Source organism: Gavialis gangeticus, unplaced genomic scaffold (assembly GCF_001723915.1).
Source record: "Gavialis gangeticus isolate Ggan-Ray unplaced genomic scaffold, GavGan_comp1, whole genome shotgun sequence".
NCBI lineage: Eukaryota > Metazoa > Chordata > Crocodylia > Gavialidae > Gavialis > Gavialis gangeticus.
This window is the reverse complement of record NW_017729022.1, coordinates 145,922,158-145,942,178: the sequence shown is the minus strand read 5'-3', so window position 1 is coordinate 145,942,178 and position 20,021 is coordinate 145,922,158. Positions and strand designations below refer to the sequence as shown.

Here is a 20,021-nt window from a genome sequence, read left to right as displayed (position 1 = left end):
GTAAGATAAAAACAAACAATCTTTCAGTAAGTGTATATATAAACACTATGCACTGGAAATTGCTTCTGGTAAATGGAATATTTTTATAAATGCACACACTAAAATACATTCATGTTTCTAAAATCGATCCTGAATGTAGGACATGCAGAAGTAAACAGAGTATTCACTTGTATTTGGGATGCTGATCTAATACTATAAACAGATCCACAGCTTATGGCAATCTAGAAAAGCTTTTAAGAAGGTTAACATTTTTTTGTGCCTATCATGCCCTTCTTTAAGTATTCAAGACGAAATCTTTTGATTTAATGGCATTTTCCTTGAGGAAGAAAATAAAAGGCCAAATCAGCAATTCTACACCACTTTATTGGAAAAAAGCAGCTTGAGCTGTCATTGGAAAGATCAAATCAGTGCAGCAGTGACTGACAAACATCTATTTAATATGTGTCCCATTGGATGGCCTTTCAGGAAAATCACTGAAGATAATCTCTGAATTCTTATTCTTCTGCAGCTTCTTCTTCAATCAATACCACAATGGATTATGCACTCAACCGAATTCAGTTTTAGTTTTTGAACTTGTTTCCATTCCTTGAGGTTTCTGTAATGAGGTCAGCAGCAGCTCCTGGTAATATCACCAATGATAAGTCATTAACAACAGATAGAATTAATTATCTTACACATTATCCCAATAGAGTTTTACAGAAATATTAATTTTCTTCTCAATTTTATTCTGCATATGTGTTATGTTGCCCCTTGTATATGTTAAAAGTTTAAATCAATTAATATGTAGGGATTTGGGTTTTTTTTTTTAATTTAAGATTGCCACCCTTCTTCTTCTATAAAACATTGTTAATATATGCTCAAGAGATCCCAGATAGAGGGCTATGCCTCCAACTACAGAAGGCAAAAACTCCCACAGTCCACACCAATCTGGCTACTGTAAGATTTAGCACAGGTACTCCATAAACACATTTAAGCAGCACTTTTGCACCTACTTACAGACAATACAAATTATGCACGATATTAGTTCAAAGCCCACAGTTTCATGATTTACCATATAGTTTAGTTGGCTGGGTCCCAGCAGAGTCAAAAGCATTTGAAGCCACAGTGACCCCACAGCTCAGTACTGCTCAGTATGTGCATGTACTCCAGATATCCCCCACAAAGGATCCATGTGCTATGAGGATCCAGGTATCATGAGTCCTGGGATCCTCCAAAAATTTATATGTAGATGAATCATAGAGCAACCTGGTCTGCCTTCACCTCATGGAGGGAGAGGCCACATTAATCATATATGACAGGCTGAGAAAGAGGTTAACAGAGGGATTTGGATGAACTGTTTGGGGCCCCATTTGGTGATGTCTGACAGATATTTAAGGACGCTAAAGAAACAAGAACAATTGGAAATTGGAATGAAAGGTGAAGTTTAGTTGTGAGACTGAAGATGAAGTCAGAATGCATGCAACACAGTGGCTCACCATGACTTCTAAAAATGTCAGTGCTGAGAGGAACTGTGCTCAACGGGCAGTACCATATATCTTATTCAAAGTGGGAGATTATTGCCTTAAGACCCACAGAAGTCAGAAAATGGGAGATCCAATTTCCATACCCTACTTGTTATGAGTGGGGTTCAAATCCATATCCAGAAACAAAATAGGCTAAAGGCAGGGACAAGGCTGATAGACTTAAACTACCTTTATTTAAGTAAAGTTAAACTCTGAAGCTTTAATACAGATTACTTTTTCCCTTCTAGGTTCAAAACTGAAGTCTCCAATAACACTGAGCTCCCAACTTTTCAACATCAAATCTACTACAGGCATGGACAGTCAAGTGCATAGTACCTCTCTTCACTGTCTACAGGTTGGGTCCTGAAATATTCACCAACATATACTTTATTTAAAACACTACAAAAGCAGTAGTAGCTCTGTTTGATGTATTTTTCCCTTCAAGCTTGCTTTCATTAGACTATTTTATTTTCAAGTGATACACAAATACTGTATCAATGTCAAATGACATAGGAAGATGCATATAAATGCACATATTTTTATGAAGGCATTTGTTAAAGTATCAATTAACAAATTGAGAGAACATTTAATGAATTCCTTCCACTTAAAGTTTAATTATGAAAAAAATCAAATCATGAAAATTATTTTTGTGATCCTCTCATTAGCTAAAGTGTTGATCTTGGGTTTTTTGTTAGTAATCATGACAGGTTCAATTTCTCCTCCAATGACAAATTGATCCCCATGTGACAGTGAGGGCTCTTTTGTGCTTTAACTTTGTGGTAGTCTCCCTGGGTGGTCCAACAAGCTTGGGTAGATTACATTTTAAGTCTGAACAAACCAAAATCTTTGTCAACTGACCTTTTTTGGTAAAGAAGTTCCATGGTTTGCTTTAGTTAAAACTATGCCCAAGTAAGGTAGGACTGACTTAGAGTTAGTGTCTGTTTTACGACATTAGCGTTTGATAGTATGAATCTTCTGATACACAAGTGTATGGATGTTAATGAAGTTATGTCATAGGAAAAAGCATTTGCAAGTGTAATTCATTCTGCTTTTTGTACTGCCTATTTTATTTTTTCTCAAAGCATGGAACAGAAATCCATGTCTATTTAAGAATCATTAATAAGCTGACTCAATGTGAAATACTTTCCTGCCTCAAAAAATCAGACAAAATGGATACACATTTTCTTATATGCACAGTAGGTAAAAGATGAAACCTTTATACCTTTTTGAGGACTAAAAAAGTAAAGTATTGAACCAGAGTAGGGAGGAAAATGAACAAGTTGGGTAATATCACAATCAAAGCACATAAGGGAAAAAAACGGTTTGCAGAAAACAACAAAGAAAATGCAGGCTAGAAACTTTCAAAAAGCAACAGACACACAGGGGAAAATGTTTTTGACAAACTTTCTTCCTTTTGACACAATAACAGGTATGTTAGCTGGAGACTAAGATTTCAAAGGGTAAACCCTCTATGCTCTTTTCTTAACCAAAAAAGAAGAGCATTAACTTTACAGCTGTGCCTCAAAAATCAACCAGCTCAAGAATTTAACCAAATCAAACCTTCGGTGGGATGCTTAAGGGAATTATGTTAGAGTTTGTTTGGTTTTATTTACATGTATTAAATTGTAAAGATCAGGGACATAACACCAGTAGTGTAATTACTGGTACATAGACTTAAATTGAGCTGCTTCTGATTTAAATTGGTTCTGCTTCATTGGCTTCATTTGCAACTCACTGTTTTAGTAATTAAGGGCTAACAGTAAAGGTGTTGTAAGGTTAGCAAACAGAAGTTGGAAGGATCTGCCATCTCAGATCTAGAATTCTGTTTCTTGGCACTCTATAAACTCATTCCTGAAGTAAAATGAAGCTTCTATTGCTACACTATTCCAGCCCCAGCTGTGAATATAGTAGCAACCCTTCTGTCTCTCTCAACCCCTGCTTCCACAGTAGATAGTATGGCTGTAATAAAGCTTGTAGATCAGAGAATTCTAAGAAAAATGTGTTTTAAGAGACTGGCTTGCAAGCTTCAAAGCAATTCAATAAATTTTTGACAGATTAGGGAGATCACTTAAATATTCTGACAGGTATCCTTGGTAAGAGATGAACAGTTTATTTCAACTCTTATGAGATTACATTTCCTGATTGAAAAAAATAAAGAGAGTCTGCAACACAAAAGATCACAGAGCTTTCCTCTACATCTAGTGAAATTGTGAGTAGAGTATTTCAAGAAGATATTCAAAGTAGGTTTGATTGTCTCCATAAGTACTGCATGCTGTGCTACAGGAGTTTTTGGTGAGTAGTACTGTACACATTTATTTCTGCAAATACCTCAGTGTAAAAAAAAGCTCACTGAAGTCACTGGATATAATGAGTGTTTATTCCTGTACGTCTGAGCTTTTTGTTTCCATATTGTAAAATTCAATGAAGTCACATAAAAACTGGTAGGCTAGTTTATCTATCCCAGTCAAACTCTACTTCATATGAAAGGAAGGAGCAGGAGACAATGAAGCAAAGATGGCTTTGAGCCACCTCTTGGAGCCAGTCTCCACTATTTTGGTCTCCACTAAAAGGTACACCTCTCCACTACGGGAGGATTTCTCCTTAAAACGGACCAATGCGGTATAATACAGATTCTACAGAACCAAGAATAGTGCCCTGTATGAATAACTAATACCATATTTACTCAAGTCTGAGATGAGGTTCCCCACTCCCGATCAGCATGGGTGAAAAAAGCCTTGTCTGTATTCAAGTACCAGCCTGGAGCAGGTGGCTGCTCAGCTTTGGCTTTGGCCCTGGGCTGAAGCTGGAGCTGAGCTGCTGCCTGCCCCAGGCTCATTTGATGGAGGAGGGAACATGTGATGGAGGGTAGTGTGGGGAAGACCATGGAGGGAAGGTGAGACCCACAGCCTGCCCCCCTGCTTGTGCCTGCCCATCCAACCCATGCTCTCTCTGCTACCAGTCCTGTGCATCCAGCTGCCCCTTCCTCCCCCTGCTTATTTTCTGCTTTGACTCTGGCTCTCCAGCTCTGACCCTGCCCAGCTGGACTGTTGCCACTTCTCCCTGGCTAGGGCCAGGAAGGACTGCTGCTGAGTGCCCCAGAGAAGCAGAGTTGCAGTATAAGTTAAAGGTGGGGGTGGCCAGGAGGGGAGCAGAGGGTAAAGAAGACAGGAAAGAGGGAAGACACAGGCACAGGGGAGAAAGGCACAGGCATGGTGAGGGGCGAGGGGCAAGGGAGCAAAGGGCAGGGGTCTGGCTTTTCACTCTCCCACTGCTGCTTTCTCTGCCACAGCTGTGTGTGTGTGTGTGTGTGTGTGTGTGTGTGTGTGTGTGTGTGTGGTGGGGGGGGTATGAATTTAAGATGACCCCCCCATTACATTCAATACATGGAAAATTATAACAAATTTATAATTTTCCATGTATAGAATCTAATTATGGAGGGTCATCTTAAATTCAAAGTTTTCTTGGACTCAGGTAAATATGGTAATAAACCATTTGAAAGGGTATGCACACAGTCCAAAAGCAGTAGCACAAACCTATCCAGATGACAGAAAAAACTAAATGTGGGCAACTCTTACTGCATTTACTCCAAGACAAGTTGCCCCCCCATGCCCTTTCAACTTGGGGGAAAAAAGTCCCTCATCTTGGATTTGAGTACAAGGTTGGTGGGGACAGGCAGGTGGTGTGGTTCTGACTCTGGCCCCTGATCCAGACTAGGGACCAGAAGAAGAGCCATAGTGACCACCCAAGCAGATTTTGCCCCTTCTCCCACCTGCCCTGCTTGCTATCCGGCATGGATCTGGCTCCATTCTCTCCTCAGTATGGAGTACATGGTAACATAGCCCTTGCCCAGCCATGCAGCAGTCTCCTGGGGTTAGAGCTGCTATCACTACATGGCTGTGATAGAGGCTGGAGTTTCCTCGTGCTCTGCGCCTGGGAAAGAATGGAGCAAAGCCAGAGCAATGCCTGACAGTAAATGTATGGGGGAGGCAGGGCAGAAGCTGTGGGCAGCAAGTAGGAAGCAGAAGCTGCAGAGGGAAAGCAAGGAACAGGAACCACAGGGACAAGTGGTGGGGGAAGGGGGCTACCTATTGCCCAACCCCTGCCTCCCACCCCACAGCATGCCCCACTACCACTGCTTTCCCTGCTGTAGCAGTGAGAAGGGGGGAGGGGCGGGGGCGAATGATGTTAAGATGGCTCTCCAATAATTAGAATTCATACATGGAAAATTAGAACTACAGTAAAAGCTCTGTTAACTGGCACCTTACAAGCCAGCATGTTCTATTAACCGGCATGCTGGCTTGTAAGGTAAAGTGAAACCAGAAGTGCCCACCATGGCACTTCCAGTTTCTCTGAGCCCCAATATCCCAGGGCATAGCTGGCTGTGTGGGGCCTGCCTCCCTGGCCCTCAGGGCCTGTGGGAGGGGTGGTGACATCCCGGACACGGCAGGATAAGTGGCAGCACCAACAGGCAAAGATGCCTGTTCAGGCCTCTCAATTAACCAGCATATTTTGTTATCCAGCACCCCCCATTCCCCATGGGTGCTGGATAACAAAGCTTTTACCGTAATTTATAATTTTTCCATATATAGACTCCAATTATTAGGGGGACACTTTAAATAAAAATTAATCTTGAATTTCGATAAATACAGTAATTTAGGTATTACACAGGCACATACATACACACATGGCCCTAAGTAGTATGTCTGCAACTTTTTTTGTGGTTGGCTCAACAAGGACAAGTACAAAGTCCTGCACTTAGGACAGAACAATCCCATGGACCAATACAGGTTGGGGGCTGACTGGCTGGGCAGCAGCTCTGCAGAAAAGGACCTGGGGGTTATAGTGGAAAATAAGCTGATTATGAGCCAACAGTGTGCTCTTCTTGCCAAGAAGGCTAACAGCATCCTAGGCTGCATCAGTAGGTGCATTGCCAGTAGGTCAAAGGAAGTGATTATTCCCCTCTATTTAGCATTGGTGAGGCCACATCTGGAGTACTGTGTTCAGTTTTGGGCCCTCCACTACAGAAAGGATGTGGACAAGTTGGAGAGAGTCCAGCAGAGGACAACAGAAGTGGTTCAGCGGCTGGGGCACATGACTTATGAGGAAAGACTGAGGGAACTGGGCTTATTTAGTCTAGAGGAGAGAAGACAGAGGGGATTTAATAGTAGCCTTCAACTACCTGAAGCAGGGTTTGAAAGAGGAGCTAGACTGTTCTCAGTGGTGGCTGATGACAAAACAAGGAGCAACGTCTCAAGTTGCAGCAAGGGAAATTTAAGTTAGATATTAGGAAGAAATTTCTCACTAGGAGGGTAATAAAACACTGGAACAGGTTACCCAGAGAGGTGGTGGAAGCTCCATCCTTGAAGGTTTTCAAAACCTGGCTAGACAAAGTTTTGGCTGGGATGATCTAGTGAGGGATGGTCCTGCTTTGAGTAGGGGGATGGACTACATGACTTCCTGAGGTCCCTTCCAACCCTAGCTTCCTACAATTCTATGGTCTTGAGGGAATGTGAAACAGCTTGTGACTTCTAGCTTTTACTTTCAATGCTGAGTCAATAGTTTTTTCTTCTATAGGAAGCATTAAAAAAGAATGGCAGTCACTTTGAGAAGTTTAAAATGTATTCTATTTAATGAGTAAAATATAATTTACACAGAAAAATGCAACATAGTACAATCATTTATAATTCCTTACCATGTTTTTATTTTGAATTATCTCTGAATATAATAGTCTACCATATAATCTCTACCTCTTAAAAAGCGATGCATATCTTCAGTACTACAGTCTGCATATATATAAACTGATGCAATGTCTTTTTGTATCACATACAGGTCTCAGACAGTAACCGTATTTTATTTGCATACATCCTGCAACGCAGAAAAGGTTATTTTCTATTTACACACTTAAAACCTATTCCTCCTTTTAACTGAAGTCACTGGAAGTTTTATCACTGACTTCAAAATAAAGTAATTTCAAGTGTTTAGGGCCTGCTACAATCCCAGTGAAGTCAAAGGGAAATCTTTAGGGCTGAATCCAAGAGGTACTGAACTCGTCATACTAGATGCTAATCTTTTTCACTTTCCATTGGAGACAATTGACTGGGAGCTTTGGGACACAGCTCCTTCCTTTCTTAGAAGTCTGCAATAGCAACCAGAAACACACCATACTTCTGATAATACTAATCAGCTGATGCTAATTTTATGACTACATGGTAATCAGCTTCTCTTTCTACACCCCATTATCTGACTCCTGATTCTCAAATATTCTTATAGAACAAGATGAAAAAAGTAACAGGAAAATGAGGACACAGACTTACTAGCACTGTAAGGAGAATTTATTTAGTTACATATATATATATTAGGATATTCCTTCTAATGTCAACAAAAATCTAATGACAATTTAAATGAAAAGAAAGCCCTACTGGACTACTCTTTACTAGACATGTGTAAGTAAATTAATAGTTAAGTTATCAATACATGGCTCTCAGGACCATGCAAGACACTGCCTGGGTTTTGTAAGACCAATTTAAAAAAAGAATCCTTCCTTTGTACAGTTCTTTAGCTTTTGAGAAGAACTTGTCCATTGTCTACTGAGGGCACGGGTTCAGAAATGAACCCTTCTTCACCCTTCTGCTTATACCAGCCAGGATACTGTGGATTTTTAAATCAATAATGTACATGTTTTGATGGAATTATCTGAAGAATTCCATAACTAAAATCTTCTTCTTAAAAATAAAGAGGTCTATCTGAAACGTGAAGAACCTTCTTTTCTCTCTGTCCAACCCCGTAAGTCACAGACACATATAGGGCCTAGCCTACAAATTGTGGAGAACATTAAGGACTTCATAATTCTGGCCTTAATACTACTGAAGTCCACTGAAGTCAATAGAGAGATCCCTGCCCATTTTGACAGCCATGAAGTCTATACAACCCAATCTATACCAGTACATACAGAAATTAATAAAATGGCATAAGTTGTTGTTTTTAATTTTAAAAATTCTATTTTCATAGCAAAGTTAAATTGACGCAAGGGTAATCATCTAGTTGCAGAAACTAGACATGCTGCTATACAAATCTTCAGACCATGAAAGCAGACTTGTATAAATAAATTTGCTCAAAGGTTAGAGCCAAGCAAGTTCCCAACTGAATTGCTTTGTGTTGTGTAAGTTCAAAGATCATTCACAGTACTTCAGAATTGAAAAGTGTAGATGCTGATGCATGAACATGCTATTTTTGAAGGAACCCAACTCATGAGAACACTAAAATAACACAATGTAAATGAACAGTAATACAATAATAAAGACCCTGAAGCAAAGCAGTCTAAATTGCTTCACTCTAGTGATATCAAATTTTGAAAGTCTATATGCAACTCAAAGCTACTATGAGCTGCTACAGAATACAACTCCTGATTGGGATCCAGACATCAGACCCTATAGCTGGCTCAGACCATGCAAGAGAAGAAACAGAAGTTAAAATCCTAGCTCTACTGAAGCCAATATGAGATTTGCCTCAAATATCCTGGATTTCACCACAATGAATCTATTTCTGCCCAAATAAAGAAATAGCATTGATGGGTGTTTGAGAAATCACACAACCCAGGATTGGAGCTATATGGCAACTAAGGAGGCCATGAGGAAATCCCTCGGGATACAGATACTTTTTTTCAAACAGACTTCCTCTTTCATTGCACCTCAAGTGCTCTGATTACCTAAATAATGTGTCCAAGTGAGTGGAAGTGCACGCATTTTGTTTTCAAGATACATTGTTCTAAAATAGAAAAAAAGCATCTTTGAGATCTGACAGTCCAAAGGAAAGTTTCAAGCTCTCAGCCTGTCTCAAAGCTTTGACAAGGAAACCCTCCCCCCAAAAACTGATGAAACAATATGCTTTGAACCTATTTGAACCAGAAAATTGTTAGAAACATTCAAATTTACTGAGAACATTTTTAACACTGTCTCTCTGTAACCTAGAGCCCTGCAGAATGGATTTGCTCTTCTCAATCAGAATTAGTTCACTTCCACTAACCTTTCAACCAAAAATGTTTTAAATGCTAATTCATTTACCAGGACTTTATTCTGGGCCCACAAATCAGTCACCCAATTCTTGAGTTTTGGAAATGTCAAACGTTTTCAAGTCATTCTAAATTCTCTGTTTTCTGTGCACTCAACATTTCTGTACTTTGAATCTTAGTTTTCAAAATAGTCAAACACTTTTACTAGGTGGGTGCTTTTGACAATATAACTGTTGCTATTTCATTGTTTGTATGTTAAGCTAAGATTTTAAAAAATGACTAGCATTTTTGGAAAACAACCTAACATGCCTTCAATAGGTGTGAAATCATTTCCCTACAAAAATTAGGAAACTTCAAAATATCTCAATTTGATTTAAAAATTGAGGGATCCTTGAAAATGACACTATTAGAGCAACCATAAGATAAAAAAAGAGAGACTTGTCTTCAGAAATACTATTTGGTACCAAATCTTGTTCCCATGAAACTGATGAAGCCAATTAACCTCAGTGCAGGATTAGTATTCATCTTCAAAGATTACAAGTGTAAAGGACTAAATGCTTTAAAAAAGCATACATTAAGTTATCCTGTCAAATTAGTTAGTTGGAGGGTGCTATGTTTTTTGCATACAGAAGAAACAGAGGATATAAAGGAAATCTACAAGATAAAACACTGTCTTTCAGATGGGTTTATGGTTATTGTACAACATTAGCTAAGAGGTTGCTGAATTCTCTCACATCCCAGAGCCCTGTGTTTTCTGACAGATGCAGTGCAAGTCATCAGGAAGATATAGGAAATGCACTGCCAATTGCCAATCTTCTCATTATCAGGAAATATTTGGCCAGTACATCTTGGCAGGAGAAAATACTGCTTTTGTGGGAGTAGATACTTGTCCTCATGCCTAAAAACTGTTTATCCTGTAATTCATAAAAAAACTCTGTTAAAGCTAGGTTATAATCAGAGATATCATTTCTGAATTTATCTTTGCCTTTAGAGTGAAAGAAGATTGATACTCATGTGAACAAGAAGAGCAAGAACAGAACAAATATCTTTTTTTTTAATCTGTTTGGTTACACACAAGTACATTATGACGTTTCCATGGCTTTTCTCTAATGGCACTGCCTGCACCAAATAAATAACTTAGAATGAACCAATGAAAATAGTTTTCTGGTTGTTTAACCCAAAATTTTCACTTACCTCTGAAATACTCTTAGTAAAACTTAGCTAATTTAGAGAAACTTGACTGATTTACGACTGCAGCCTAAGTATATTCCTCATCCAACTAACAAGGGCTCGTTCTCTTTCTTTCTCTTTCTCATTTTTGTTATTTAATAGAGAAAATAGGATGACGGTTTGCTGATATATACTCTTTTGTCAGAATTCCTCCTGAAGCACTGAAAGGGGATTTGCAAACTTCTGTATAGTTTCTTTAACGGATCAGTCCTATTCTTTCTGAAGTCCAGATAAATCAAACCTGGTTGCAGTGTCAGATATCACAACACTGCAACTACAGTTCAATAGGGTTTTCCATCTGAGAATTACAGACTGCCTTCAATTTACACACACATCCAAAGACGGTGTAAAAAGAAAGTGAGGTTAGCACACAGATCTAAAGTTAAACAATGCTACACTCCCAAGCTAGCCAATCTCCCATTTCTGCAGCTTTGAAAAGGAATATTCTTTTAGTCCAGAAGTCAGCAAGGAGAGCATTTGATTATCAGCAGCAACCTTTGTTAATTTATATTATTCTCTCCGCTCACCAGAGATCATTACTTCAGATGCTAGTAAAAATGGCTTATAGGGAAGGCCTGGAACCCACTTGCACAAGTTCAAATCAAATACAAAATGATGATTTTGCTGGATTTGGTACTGGACCTGGAGTAACCAAGTCACAACTTAAGTCCTAAGAGTTCAGCTTTTGATATGTGCCATAACAAAGTGCTATTAAATAAAATGAATGCATCTTAAATACAGAATGATGAAAAAAGGTCAAAGAGCATTCAAAATATGTGTCATTAGTCCATTTGTGCTACATCATACAAGGCACTGGAATTATGTCTTCCTGTACACGTGACATGCTGATGAGTGTCCCACCCAATTCAAAGGTAATGAGCATTAAAAAAAAAAAGAGATCCCTTTGGAGGAAAGAAAAAAAAGACGTAGAATCATTTCAAATGTTGTTGCACACATCCAAAATCATCTCTAAAGAGTCCTCATTCTCCTCCAGAAAGAAACATCAGGTAATTTGTTATGTTAAGCACAGAGGTAGTGTTAGATCTTCCAATCACCTCTGGCACAGCTTTATAGTACAACTGAAAAATTAGAACAGAGTCAATATTTTCAGAAAGCACTGACAACGAGAGCGTTATCCAAGTAAAGCTAGAATAGAAATAAGCACCTTTCACATACTCCCTTGGGACACTGAGAAGTTAATGGACGTAGGAAGTACATGGCAGTGGTATATACAGGTGATGGGCCAGTGGTGCCCAGATTCTTGCAAGATGTACCATCTCTGAGTGCTTCCCCACATAGTTCAGGGATGCCTACAATTTCGGATGCATTCCAATGCCAGGGTTGCATGAGGGGTGGAAGCAGTGGAACAATTCAACAGGCACTTCTTTAAAGGTAAGTCATGCTATGGCCCATTTTGGGAAGCCCCTGGAAGTAGGTGCTGAGAAATTCTTCCTTCAGTTCAGTTCTTTCTGCTGCTGCGAGGAAAAAATAAAACGTGCTGGAGTCAGCACTGAGCCTTTCTGGTTTGTTCCTTGTGAGTTTGTCTTGTGCTGGTGCGAGCTTCTCCCCTTCCAGGAGCCATAACTTCCACTGCTGTACATTGAACCTTTGCCATGAAGCTGAGAAACGTTGTGGCCAGGGCCATGGTGGAATGATCCTGGGGCAGGACCTGTGACTATTACATCCTTTGATACTTCTGCTTTGGGAGAGGCACCTGAGCTGGAGATAGTGTTAAGAGGGAAGGAATGGATAGGAGATTCAATTCCCACTGCGGAAGAGCTCAGAGCACCTGGAAACTTTATATTGCTGGGCCCACAGGAGGGAGGCAGTACACTTACGGAAGAAGAGCTGTTTAGCAGCATGGCTCCACTAGTTTCTTTTGGAACAGAGGCCGAAGATGGAGTACTGCTAACTACAGGTGGTTGAATGTGGAACAGTAATTTGGCTACTCCCCGAGTCCCTGTACTTGAACCTCCATTTGGTCCACTAGGTGGTGCTACTAGAATCAACTTCTGAGAGACTGGAGTTTTTTTCACCATGGAGCTTGGGGATGAGCAACCAGAGGCCTGTTCTGGGAAACATGTCTGCATGCAAGGGAGAAAGCTCCCTGAGGAGAAGCTCTGGTTTGAAGATGCATCACATGAGAAGCTGCTGAAAGAAGCTGTCTGTGTAGAAAAGGACCTGGAAATTAAAGGAGATTTGTTGGATTCTCCTGAAGAGCTGGAGCTAGCTGAGTGCTTCCCCGTATAGCTTAGGGTTGGCACAAAAAAGTCTGGGGTGTTGTGAGAACTGATCATGGCTGGGGTGCTGCTTCCATCTGATGAAGTGGAGGAATGCAATCTAGGAGCAGATTTATTGTCCTGCTGGAGGTGAGAGCACTGGGGCACTGGGGAGGCAGACTTGCTGCTCTGCAGTTCAACGAATGGAGCTGAAGATGTAACATTTTTCTGCTGCTTGTTGCTCGAGTAAAAGTCCTTCACCTGGGTGGCTGGCACAGATGTTGATAGTTGGAGTTCATGGCTTGATTGCTGCAGGCTATAATGGTTCTGGTTGGCCTGGCATGCACTGGGGAGTATATTACTAGAGGAGGCTTGGAGGGACAGTTCATTGTAACTGGAACTTTCTGGGTTTTTATCTTGAAAGGACTGTTTTAATTCCAGTGCCTGCTGAGTCAGGAAATTGAGAGGTGACTGGAGAGAGCTACCAGGGGACCAGCAAGGCAAAGAGCTGGATTTAGGAAAGTTTCTCTTCTCTGAAGTGACAAGAGTCATGATGTTCTCTGAAGGAGGCTTTGGTGGACTGGCAAGGGTGAAATCAGGGCTCCTGTTCACTCTGCTATTCAGCACAGCCAGCTCTTTAGAGACAGCTTCCAATGAAGAGGTTGGGTCATGAATTAAGTTTTCATCCAGGGAGTCACCCATACTGATGGCAGAAGGACTGGAAACGCTGTTAGGTACCTGGGATGTGCTGAGAGCCAAGAGCTCTTTGGTCTGGGTCCTGATGCCCAGGCCTGCTCCCTGGGGCTCTAGAGATGGAGAAACCGCATCGTTCAAGTGGGTCAATGGCAAGGAAACAGACATATTTTTATCTGGCTTAATGGAGGATTCTTTCACTTTCACCTTTGGAGGAGTCATCACTTTCTTCTTTACCAGGATGGATGTCAGGTGTCTATGCACACTCTTTGTTTTCTTTAACAGTGTACTGGTCTGCATCCAGCCCTTAGGCCAAAGGGGTTTCACTTCTGTATCTAGAAAAGTCTTCAAATAATCTGCCAGAGATTGAGCCTTATTCTTCTCAAGCTCATAGATGTCCACTTTGATCTTCACCACATGGCGAACCAGCTCTCTGATTTCTTTGTTCCACTGAAATTTCTTCCGTGGTCCAATGATCCGCTTTCCTCCCTTTTTTTTGTCTTCTTCCACCTCAGAGCAAATCCAGTTTTTCTTCTTGTCCTTTTTCTCTTCCAGCATCTTAGCAAACTTGGCCTGGGTATGAGTTTGGTATTCTTCCTGGTATTTTGCCATCTGTTCTGGAATTGCCTTGCCAATAGCTTCCTTCAGTTTCTGGAGAGGGTCCTTCAGGCATCCACTCCACTCATAAAGCTTGTGGGCATGCTTGACCAGAGCATCTTCGCTGCAAGGAAGAAAGGTGGCCAGATAGGTATAGATTTCAGATTGGATCTGGCTGGTCAGATCCCGGGTCTGCAGTTCTATGTCCATTATGATGTTATTGATATCCTGGGTGAAGAACTGTTGTTTGTCTTCTGCAGTTCTGGCAGCCAGAGTCAATTCCTTGATGCATCTTTCCAGTGGAGTGGGTAGTCCTTCTGGGAGGGAAGGTGGCTGTTTAAATTTCTGTTCCAAACCTATCCCAGGAGGGTCACTTCCATCTTTCGCATCAAGACAGGGCCTTTTTTCTGTAGACTCACTGGGGAGCCACTCAATGTCTAGATCAGTCAATGAGTCTGTACCAGCAGCAGACAAAGCATTGTCACTGGCATGGCAAAAGAGCAAGGGATCAGACACTTCCAATGGGGCAGGAGGTTCAGTTGGGCAGTGTTTTACAATCTGCTCTTCTCTCTTCTTCTGAGCTTCCTCTTCCATCTGAAATTTGTGCAGCACCTCCTTGATGCTCAGCACTCCAGAAGATTCCCCCTTCTCCTCCTCCTTACTGACATTCAGCACCCTGAAGCCAGCTTTAGGAAACTTGGATTTTTTCAACTTTTTCTTGTCATAAGAATTGTCTTTCTTCTTCTTTTTCTTCTTCTTCTTCTTCTTCTTCTTCTTCTTCATCATATTCTCATCTCCTTCTTCTGACTTTCGCTTTTTGGGAGATTTCTTCTTTTTCTTTTCAACATAATCATTCTCTGATTCTGATGCTTGGTGGAAATGCAGTGTTTCTGAGTTGATGTAAAATCCTCCATATTCTGTAGTTAGACAAGCTGGAACAAACTCATCATATGCTTCAGAATTATCAATGAAGGAATCTGATTCATTATACCCATACCCTATATCCACCAAGTCCTGCAAACGGTCTGTCCTGCGTCTCTTTCCACCATAGTTCTCTTCAAACTCCTGGGCAGGACCTTCCACTTCATGTTTTTCTCTTTCCTCATCATCAAAGGAATCATCAGGGTATTTCCTTTTGTCTCCGGGAGAAGCACCTTGAGCTTTCTTAAGAAGCTCAGGGTAGAAAAACTCCGGAAACTTCTTGTCATCAGGCTCAAAAAGATTAAGTGTGATGCGAACTGCTGGCTCACAAGTCTGTGGCTGCTCCACTCCTGCCATATCCTCTCTCAAGAAATTACTGCTCAGTGGACCTGAGAGAGTAGTGAACTGAGCCCTCTGGGGCTCTGTCATGGTTATAACCAAGTCTCAGAAGTTGTCATGAAATAGTTTCCAGTAGTTCAGGAAAGCTCTGATCAAATCTTGTTCACGTTCATAAAAGAGGATTTCAGCAAGAAGAACACACAAAGAGATGTTAAGGATAAAGGAAAACACTGGCCAAGTTACTAGGTTGGCAGTTTCCTTGAGAGATGACAAAACCTAGGCCTCTGAAAGCTGACTTAATTTATCAAAGAGGGGCTGATCTTCTGAGCAGAAATACCTCTGAAGTGGCAGTCCCCTAGGTCTTAACTTCTGTCCATTCGTAATGTTACACCTTTTAATGCTGTGCAACACCACCTCTATGAACTGAAGACCAGAGAAAATGAGCTGGTGAAGAGAGAAATCTTCACCAAGCCAAAGTTCTACTCTGACCCAAGACGCTCACATCATAAAGGTTGCTCTGGGTTACTGCATCCTGCATCAGAACTTTGCTCTCGTGACAGTTGGTTGCCTGGGAGAAGACCCAAACACACTGCTAGGCACCGACATGTTAACCAGTATCTGATCCCAATATCAGATCACATCCATGCCAAAAGAGTAGCACTCATGAGACTGCTTCCTATGAAAGGCTTCCAAATTGCTAGTGCTGTTACTGGCTTGGCCACCTCTGCCCAATCCCCAGTTAATTCTCCTTTTTTTTCCCAGTGCCATCAGGTGGATGTTGACCAGATGTCTCCACCACATGTGTAGTCTACTTCATAGTGGCAGAAAGAGGCTGATGCACATCCTGTACCACAGAAACTATCCATCTGTCTGCCATCACATTTTTAACTTTCATACCTCACTTTGAGTCAGAGAAGCCACTAAATGCATCAGAAAACAAGGATGCTTGTCATGATGAGCCATCCTAGAATGAATCTCCAAGTTTTGACTGCTTTAGTTTCTGTATTAAGCTATCACACATTTCTTCCAAACAAAAGGTGCATTTTATAATGCTGTACTGTAGGGGTAGGGAACCCCTGGCATGCATGCCAAAGCATGCCATACAAAGACATTTTGCTTGGCATGCATTCCCCAGGGCAGACAGCAAGGGAGCTATGAAGGGCCCAATCCTTGTGCCACTGCAGCCCTGATCCTTTCCCCACTATCTGCCTCACGGCATGCATGCACCCACTGCCAGCAATGAGCTGGGCTGGACCCCAGTGCATCTGTGAGCAGTCCAGACTTGATGGCAGGCAGCAAGGGCCTACCTACAGCCTGAGCAAGCTCCATCAGGCAGCCAGGAGGCTGCAAGCAGCTGCACTGGGGTCTGTGGAGCTCTGGCCCAGTTTGTTGCTGGTGGCAGGTGCACATGCACCTCAGGACAGATGTGGGGAAGGGGCTGGACCTGCACTGACATGACAAGGATTGGGCTTCTCACAGCTTCCCCACCATCTGCCCCTGGCACACCAATGTCTTATGAGTCAAGGATGTGGGGGTTTTTCCCAAAAATGTTACCAACCCCTGGTATACTGTATTATCATGCCCAAACAATTATTAGTTGTAGGGAAACTAGGGGTTGGCAATGTATGGCCTATGGCCTGGATATGGTCTGCAAATAGGTTTAATCTAAGATTGGGGAACTGATGGAATGGAGCTGTGCCATGATGTTGATTCCCTTTACAAAGCTCCCCTCTGCTACAGAATCTTATCTGTACTGCAGAGGGGATCAGGATCAGCTGCAAGGGGAAGTACAGATAGGTGGCTGCTCTGGCAGGTGTAGACTTGTGGCCCATGGTGGGGTGCAGGTCTCAAATGGTGGCTTGCACTAGCAAAAGGTTGTTCACCCCTGGTCTGTATCATCAAGACAGAGTAATGCTTGAATTCAGTAAAAAAGGGACAGCATAGTCTCTACACTCAGGAAACCAAGTAGTTTTGTAAGCCATGCTTATTTTATTTAAAACGTTATAAAGCAGAAATACACAGCCATCTTTATTCCCCTCTGTCTACACAAAACACACAAACAGAATTTGTTTGTAATGGAATCTACAGGGAAAATTTTGAAGAGATTCTTCCTCCTAAACTTACAGATAAGAAGAAGGGCTTCTGCTTTGTCACAGACATTCTGGGCCACTGTAAAGTTGCATAAGTAGCAATACAGGGACCACTCTCTTAGATCACCAGCTGCTTCTATAGTAACTTATTCCAACTTAATTCCTTTCCAGAACGCACATAAAATTTTGAGGTCTGTTGCAGACTATTTTGTGGATGAATAATGTGGGCATAAAAGGCATGGTGCATGTTGTAAAAAATTTTCAGTGTTGTCCTCAAATCCTTAAGCTTTTTTGGATAGCCCCAACATCCTCTAAAGTGGTCTGCAGAAGTTATAAGCACTATAGTATGGCACCCTACACACCCTTAGAAAATATACAACCAGACAACCAAACAAAAATAAATTTACCCATTATAAGCACTAGGTAACCATTAATGTTATATTATATCTCTATTTTCCCTCTAAATGTGAACAGTGCATAAACCCTTTATGAAATTTTACCCTAAGCAACATAACACATGCAGCCAACCTAATATGGAACAAAAGCTACATAAGACATTAGTCCAGCATGAATTAAGTTTATTTTGGCACTGTGAGGAGTCACCTTTACCAATGATTTTTGAAATTACACTTTTATATAAAAGTATACTTTTATGAAAGGCATTGATTGACAGCATTGCAGGCCAAGGTTCTCTGTGTAGCAGAAACAGATGAAGTATCAGTTTATTAAAAAATTCCATGGAGCTGATGGAGAAAACAATGCTGTCTCTACTACTGTCCCTTCTACATTAAATCCAGCTTTTCCTCAGGGGCATATCCTAAATACTGAGGGGTTTCTGAATAGATTAGAAAAGGGGAAATTATTTTGCTAAGACATCTTTGACTCTCTATTCTCAGATACGTTGTTGGAAAACCATTGTGTCTATTTACAAGTCTCATTATGGTTATCTATTGCTGCAACATTATTTATTGCATATAAAAAGGCACTATATATGACATCATATTTTCTAATCAAACTAAAAGCAACTTAAAGCTATACATCTTGTATACTCACAACTTTTCCTGGTTAAAACAGACATTTTAGTGGCATAATTATTGGAGAATCATTTGCCATACCTATTGAAGTAGCAGGGAATACCAGGAGGAATTTTTTACAACTTCTCCATTCCTTTATTTAAAGGGGGGGGGTATGGAAGGCAAAGTTCTTTAGGTAGATGTGACATCTTTTATTAGACCAACTAAATACTAAATAGTTATAAAAAAAGTTTTTTGCAAGCTTTCATGTACACCCTTCATCAGGAGGGTACACACACTTATAGATATGCACAGAAAAAAATGAAAGTGTTCTTATTTATTAATTCCCATCTCAAATTTCCTTAATTTGAATGTTTGTGAGTCTCTGCCACTTATCTCAGAAAGAAACAGGATGAGCATTATCTCGCTACTCTCCAACCCTAACACATACATTTAATGGACTCAAAAGGAAACACCAAGAAATGAAAGTGTTCCATTACTTTGGAAAAGCGATTTTAACCCATTTCTAACCCCTGGAGACTATGCAATTCCTTCACTTGTGTTTGTCAAGTACAAGTTAACAACAGTGCTGCATGCACACCCTTGTCTGTGCCCCATCCAGATCACTTGAGACCCCCACACAGGAGAACTAACCTTGGCCCAGTACCATGACGTCAAAGAAAGATACCGGTCCCCGTGGCAACCAGATAATGAGGCTCCAAATTACCTGACTCTAACGAAACTGTAAAATCAGAATAATGTGCCGTGCTCGCCCTTTTATGACCAAACAGACTCAGTACCACCCAAACGAAAAGAAACCCCCCTGTCCTGGTGGCTGGGCTGACAGGAGGGAGAGCCTGTGTTGAAACCTGAGTAGACAAAGAAAAATCCCTTTGTAGTCATGATTGGCTGACACAGAGTAAAACCTGATAAGAAAAGTTATAAAAAGTTTTCCCGTCCTTTGTTCGGAGAGACCGCCATTCATCAGTAACTCGAGCCGGACTCGTAGTTACCCCCCGGGCTGATCACCCGTCGTCTCCTGCTGACGCTCCCCAGGTATAACAACCACCCCTGTATCCATATCGAGTAAATTAGCTTGTGAGCTGCCGAGCCGCAACTGGGAACAAAGTGTAACTTGTAACGCCTGTGTTCCAGTCACTATCATTAAGGGACGTAAGTCAATAAATCTCCTTTTTATATCCATATACATCTCGTGCCTTCCTCATCCCATAAATCCAGGTCTGTCACAAACCAGAGGGTGCTGCATAGCCCCTCTCAGTGCGGGACACTAGAAAGGCCTCCTTTGCTTCTGGCTCTGCAAACCAGTTTGGCACAGCAGATTATATACAAGAGACAGAAGTGTCAAGTCCATTTTCGTTTGGAGCTGGGACACAAAAACTAGTTATGTC

At 41.2% G+C, this 20,021-nt stretch overlaps 1 protein-coding gene and 1 pseudogene across 29 annotated transcripts in view; both read right to left on the bottom strand.

The window, feature by feature from the left end:
• NRXN1 (neurexin 1) overlaps positions 1-20,021 on the bottom strand; it is a 1,443,145-nt gene that overhangs the window by 925,638 nt on the left and 497,486 nt on the right. The window lies entirely within an intron of this gene.
• On the bottom strand, positions 10,609-15,940 carry LOC109296741 (annotated as a pseudogene).